The sequence below is a fragment of the Triticum dicoccoides genome, chromosome 2B, assembly GCF_002162155.2.
Source record: "Triticum dicoccoides isolate Atlit2015 ecotype Zavitan chromosome 2B, WEW_v2.0, whole genome shotgun sequence".
NCBI lineage: Eukaryota > Viridiplantae > Streptophyta > Magnoliopsida > Poales > Poaceae > Triticum > Triticum dicoccoides.
This window is the reverse complement of record NC_041383.1, coordinates 105,286,287-105,293,467: the sequence shown is the minus strand read 5'-3', so window position 1 is coordinate 105,293,467 and position 7,181 is coordinate 105,286,287.

The following is a 7,181-nucleotide window of genomic DNA, read 5'->3' as shown; positions in this document are numbered from 1 at the left end:
CGGAACTCATCTACTACTTCGCCCGTCTTGCTGGATCGAGAAGGCGAGGACGTCATCGAGCTGAACGTGTGCAGAGCTGGGAGGTGCTGTGCTTTCGGTACTTGGATCGGTCGGACTATGAAGACGTACGACTACATCAACCGCGTTGATAAACGCTTCCGCTTGGTGATCTTCAAGGGTATGAAGATACACTCCTCCTCTCGTTGCTATGCATCACCATGATCTTGTGTGTGCGTAGGATTTTTTTTTGAAATTACTACGTTCCCCAACATCGTCGTCTGCATCGTCCTCGACGAGCCAAGCGACTAGGGATGCGCTGCATCGCCGCCACCATCGTCGTCCTCACCTCCGGCCGCCCGAGATTTCCGTCATCGTTCCGGCCGCACTAGTGCATCCCCGACCTCGCGCACGATGCCATCGAGATCGCTGTGAGCTCTCCTCCATTTCCCCTCCTTCCCCGTGCTCGATTTCGTGTCGTAGCCCTGCTAACCGTCGAACCCGCGAGCGCCACGCCGCCGGCCATGTCGCCGCCGTGGCCATTGCCACCGCAGTTCACACCCGTGCACGTCACCGCACTCAGCAACCTCCTAGAAGACCAACGCCACCGCCCACAGCTCCTGCCGTGCCCCGCAGCACCCCGCGCACACGTGGCCGAACTCCGGCCGCCGCCGCGAGCTTCGTTCCGGCAATCTCCGGCCACCTCGCGTCCTTCCGTCGCATCCTCCGGATGCGTACGAGCTCCAGGAACCCACAGAGCCTCTCAGCGCGGCGTTTGGTCGCCGGAGGGCGAAACCCGAGCCGTTCCGCCGTCGCTGACCTCGCCGGCGGCTTAACTCCGGCCGTGCCGACGTGGCAGCGTCATTAGCGGCTAATGGTGCCACTAACTGAACCCACTCCCACTGACAGCTAGGCCCCACTGTCTAACTAAACATAGCTTAATTTCTGTTTAGTTTTAATTAACCTCAGTGGGCCCACGCGTCAGCTTTGACCAAGCTGACGTGGCCGTTGACTCGGCCCACATGTCAGCGACACAAACCAGCCTGAGACACTGACGTGTGGACCCCACTGGTCAGGTTTGACCTGGACCAGCCCCGTTGACCACTGATGTCACCCTAACGCACTGCTGACGCAATAACTCATTTTCTGGATTTATTCTTTTACAGGAAATTCCAGAAAATAACCAAAACTTCTAAAATTCATAGAAATTCAACCATAACTCCAAATTAAATAATTTATATATGAAAAATGATCAAAAAAATCCAATCTATCCATATGTACCATTTTCATGCATGTTAGAACAACTTGTGACTACTGTTTAGGACAATTCAACTAAATGGCATTTAAGAAATCACATATGGAGTTTGAATTTGAACCTAGGGTTCAAACCAACTCTATTTAACTTGCTGCTAGTTGCATTAGCTCAAATCACAGCATATTTCCATGTCACACTCATGCATCATATTGTTGCATTGCATTGATTGTGTTATTTCTCTGTTGCCGGTGTTTGTTCCCCCTCAGTAGATGTGGTTCCGACGATGAGTTCGATGACACCGATGAAGAACTATATTATCTTCAGAAGTGCCAGGCAAGCAAAACCCCCTTGTTCATTCTGATACAATCCCACTCTCTCGCTCCTGCTCTCTTTTACTGCATTAGGACAACAACGTTTCAACTGTTACATGCTGCGGTAGCTGAACCCCTTTTCCTCTGCATGACCTGTCATTGCCACAGTAAATAGATGAAACCCACTAGCATGAGTAGGAATTGTTTGAGCCCTGATGTGCCTACTCATTCATGCTTGTTTGTCATGCCTGCTATTGCTTAGAGTTGAGTCAGGTCTGGTTCATCGGGGATGAATTGGAGGTGTGTAAACATGTCCTACTGTGTGTGAGCTAAGTGTGTGAACACGATTTGGTAAAGGTAGCGGTGAGAGGCCATGTAGGAGTACATGGTGGGTTGTCTCATTGCAGCCGTCCTCAGGAACTGAGTTCTGTGTTTGTGATCCATGAACAACTACTACCACACATTGGGATCCTTAATTGACTCTCTCGACTTATTAATCAACATGATCTCTGTCCAGGAGTTGCAACTAGTTTCTGGTGTTTGTAGGTAGTGCTAGTAGTCTACCAAGTGGCACCCGGTACAGGTGGGCTTGGGACAGACTAGGCACAGTGGCACGGTGTACCAAGTGGCACCCGGATGGTGGGCTTGGGAACCCTGCTCACATCGTTTGGGGCCGTGAGCGACACCCCGACCGGATCTCCTTGCGGATGGAACCCGAATAGGCGATAAACCTGGACGAGAGACTTGTGTGGTTAGTCAGGTCGTGGCCGACACCCTCGCTGGGCTTCCGCTTGAAGGTTGCCGAGTACATGTCGTGTAAACGGCGGTAAGTGGTGAGCGTGTGTGAAGAAGTACACCCCTGCAGGGTTAATATGATCTATTCGAATAGCCGTGTCCGCGTTAAAGGACTTCTGGGTTGCCTGTACAGTTCATAGACAAGTGAAAGTGGATACTCTAAAATGCGCAAGATAAGCGTGAGTGCTATGGATGGCGTTCTCGTAGGGAGACGGGAGCGGATCCATAGTGGTGTATTGATATGGTGAATATGTGGACTCGTGTGCGCCGCCTCAAAGAGTTACTTGCAATCGTAGTTCAGGATAGCCACCGAGTCAAAGCTGGCTTGCTGCAGTCAAACCCCACCACCCCTTTGTTGATAATGATGCATATGTAGATAGTTCTGATGTAAGTCTTGCTGGGTACATTTGTACTCACGTTTGCCTATTTTATGTTTTTGCAGAGAGACTTCAGTCTCACTAGTAGTTCCACGTGGACTTCGATGTTTAGCTTGTTACCTCAGCTACGATCTTGTGCCCTCGGCAGGATCTGATAGACAGTTAGGCTTCTCAGCCTTTTTCTTTTGTAGATGTCTGTACTCAGACATGTTAAGCTTCCGCTTGTGCTTGACTTGTTTGCTCTGAATGTTGGTTCATGAGACTCATGCTTGTAATATCTCGCTCCTCGGAGCCTATTGAATTAAATACTTGAGTTGTAGAGTCATGTTGTGATGCCATGTTGTATTTGCACATATCGAGCATATTGTGTGTATGTTATTGAAATGCTTGGTATGTGTGGGATCTGACTATCTAGTTGTTTACCCTTGGTAGCCTCTCTTACCGGGAAATGTCTCCTAGTGCTTCCACTTAAATCTGAGAACGGGTTAATAACTGGACCAAAACTAAACTATACCCGTACACGTACCTCTCAAAACCAAACCTGAACCATAACCAAATAATACCATTTCCAGCCCAACCAAAACTGCACCCAATATTTTTTCCACCCAAACCGGTCCACACCCAGTATATAACCATGGGTTTAAACCCAATACATAACCGTATTCAACTTTAGTTTAACAGTGAAATGCCAAACAATAATTTAGCAGAAACATCCAAGACTTGCCTGAATCGGCAACAAAGAACTCTTAGAACAGCTAAAAAAGACAAGGCGGGCAATGTGGACGCATAACCAAATCATTTAACGATAGAGCACATCCATGTCCTGTTTTAACCTCAAATACTTTCAAGTCAAGCGCCGTACCGATTCATGCGGTGACAATATGCAGGATAATAAAGATAACATGGTCCATGGCACATTCCTAACAATTAACTCCACTACAAAATTCAGTCTAGAGAAAGTTCAAAATCATGACGACGACACAAAGACAATGAAACACGGCAGGCCGAAACACGGCTTCTAGGACGGTTTTCGCACTCTACTCCTCCTTGATGGCGCCCTTGTCGCTGGCGTAGATACCATCCAAGAACTTCCCGATATCCTTGTTCTTGACGTGGCATTTCTGCATAACAGCAAAGGAGAGGAAGACTGGTGTTAGTGGTCTGAGTAGAGGACTGAAATCAAATGGAAACTGCGATGCACAACATATATGTGTTGTTCAAGTCAGATGAATAAATCACTGCAAATAACTGTGGAATAGCAATGCATGTCTCAGCAGCCATCCAAAGATGATAATTGCTTGAATAATTCAAGTGGAACAGAACAAATGCACTGCTATAATGCAATCTGCCAAACCAGCAGTTTTGTCACCAAATTGTATTCGCTTAGCGACAGTGTTTTCGCTTGTTTACTTTTTCTTGGTTTCAAGTTTAACGGAAAAGAGTGGTTTCGCTTAGCGACAGTGTTTTCGCTTGTCCAATCACTATAACGGAAAAAAAGAGCAAGGCAAAGACCAATCGATGATCAGGATCATATTCTTACATTTTCTTGGTTTCAAGTTTTTACCCGTGTGCTTACTGTCCATCTCCTGCAAATGAAACAAAGAATTAATTTAAAGGCATATGAACACTTCTATACTGCAACTGCAAGTTTTATATATCCCATTCTACACAAGTAGTAGAACCAAAATGTAAGTGGTTAACTCACCCTCCTTTGGTTTGAACAACCAATCTTTACCACAAACAAGCACTTCTAGCATATCAGGGTTCAAAGAGCTTCTCTTGTCGCCTAGTATCCTCTTACCACAACTGAAGGCTGATTCAGATGCCACTGTGCTCAAAGGAATTGCAAGAAAGTCACGGGCCATAGATGCCAATATAGGAAACTTTTCGCCATGCCTCTTCCACCAACCCAAGACATCAAAGTCATCACCGACCTTCTCGGATGCTTCTTCCAAGTATGCATCAAGCTCGGATTTGTGTACACGTGACCTCCGACGAGACTTGTGCTGGGCAAACTCTTCTTCCAACTTCCTTTTCCCTGCAACAGGTGATCCAATAATGGTATTGCCTTGACTAGAAGGTGTCGAGTGTGCAGTGCTTGTCGCTGCAAGTAGCTCATATTCCTTGACATACTTTCTCACCCATTCTAAAGCAATCTCCACTTGTTTTGTAATTTGCTCCCCGTCAGTAGACAACTTGCAATAGAAGAAATCCAAGTAATCTTCTTTCCTCCTTGGATCCAGGAATGTAGCAATGACAAGTGCATGGTTAAACTCAATGCCCTTGCTTTTTCTACGACGGTTAGGATCTGCATTCTCCTTCTCCTCGGGATCCCAATATTTATCAAGCTTCGTTTGCATCACTGCCGCCAATTCCTTCAACACATCAGAGGTCTGCCAACCCGGATCTTTCAATGCATGGCGAATAGAAAGCACAACTGGCAGAAACTTATGTGAAGTTGGCTTCCTATGAGCTGAAACGATCAAAGTAAGCTCTTCAAAAGCTTTTAGAAACTCACAAATAGCTTTTGCCTTCTCCCATTCCTCCTCACTTGGAGAATCTATCATCTTTCTGTTGGCATAACTAGTGAGAACAGATTTGTACGTCAATGCTTCTACAAGCATTTTCCAGGTTGAGTTCCATCTGGTTGGTGTATCAACAGAGATGCCTTTCTTTGCACGTAGACCCATCCCACTTGCAATTGTATTGAAATCTTGAAGTCTTGAAGGAGAAGAGTCAATATACTTCATCAGCTCATGTATCATGTCAATAGCTTCATGGATTATTTTCATTCCATCCTGAACCAAGATATTAAGAATGTGCGCACAACACCTGACATGCAAATGTTGACCTTCAAGGAGTAGCTCATGTTTGTGATATTTTATTAACTCCTCACATGCATTAGTATTATTGCTGGCATTATCTAGTGTCAAAGTGAATAATTTGCCTCTTATGCCCCATTCTGTTAAGCAATGAACTATTTCTTCCTCTATCGCATAGCCTGTGTGGGGATACTTCACTTCTGCGAAACTTATGGTCTTCTTCTTGTAGATGAATTCTGCATTGATATAATGGGCGGTGATGCACATGTAGCCCAAGTCCTGTGATGATGTCCACATGTCAGATGTTAAGCAAATGCGAGAATCCAAATTTTGTAGCTCTACTTCGATATCTTTCTTCATTCCCTTATACATCTTCACTGCATCATCACGAATTGTGTGACGACCCTTGATTTGAAACGCTGGCTGCATTGAGTCAATCCATGGTTGAAGGTGGGGATCTTCAAACTTAAGAAAGGGGATCTCAGCATGGACGCAATACTTGAGCATGCGTTCACGACAAACTTTTTCATCAAACACAAACAGTCCTTCGGATGGTTTTTTTTTCATGGTCAACAAAAACCTCTGTCTGCAAGCATCTTGGATTGATCGGCAAGCCTCTGCAATATGGGTCCTCAAACTGCTAGTCCCAAACTTGGTGTGAAGTTGCGCTCCACAGTATTTGCACACAACCTTGAAATCACCATCTACAAGAACCAAATCTACTTCATAATGCTCCCATACCTTGGACCTTCTAACATGTGGTATTTGACTCGTATCCTCATCCATGGAATCAGCAGTCTCCGAACCCTCTGATGTAGACATGCCTCAAATTTTATAGCACACTGCAGGGGGAAAATATGTGAAAACTTACTGTTAGAAAATGGTAGAATATAGAGCAAGAAGGTAGTGAAAGAAGAGAGAACCAGACAGTTATTTTACTATGTGGATCTGTATATCAAAAGGGAGCAATGGAATTTGTTTGCTCTGTTGGATCATTCAACCCTTTGCCAACAGAGCAAGCAAATTTGTCTCAGTTCCTGAATTTTCGTATTGTTTGTAAATGACCGTGTCTCCAGAATCAGGTAAAAAAACTCCAAACAAAAGAAACCATAGAATATATCAGAAAGGAGGCTAATGGCTAATCCTTCAATCCTTTGACGACAAACCAAAAAGAAAAAGAAAAATCTAACCATGTATACAAAAACAGAAGAAAACAAATCTACTCCAACCAAAAAATTGTTTATCTTAGTTCCTGAACTGCGTTGTGCTCAGTCGAATTGTAATCTACGATAGAACAGTAGCAAAAAACAACAACTCTGTAATATATGTTCTGTCGCCACATTCAGTAATGTAAATGTTCTGTCGCCACATTCAGTAATGTCAAGAGCTCAACTCTGTAGTATATGTGGATCTGTATATCCTGCATCATGAATCCAACTAATGCCCAAGTTGTGGAATCAACCTGGTTGCTGTTGTTGTTGTTGCATACGAGGAGGGGACCAACAAGAGCACCTTGCCGGTGTTGCCGCCGGAGCACCTTGTCGCGGGAGGAGCAGGACCTAGTCAACAGGAGGAGCCAGTCAGAGAGAGAGAGAGAGAGAGAGGGAGAGGGAGAGAGAGAGGC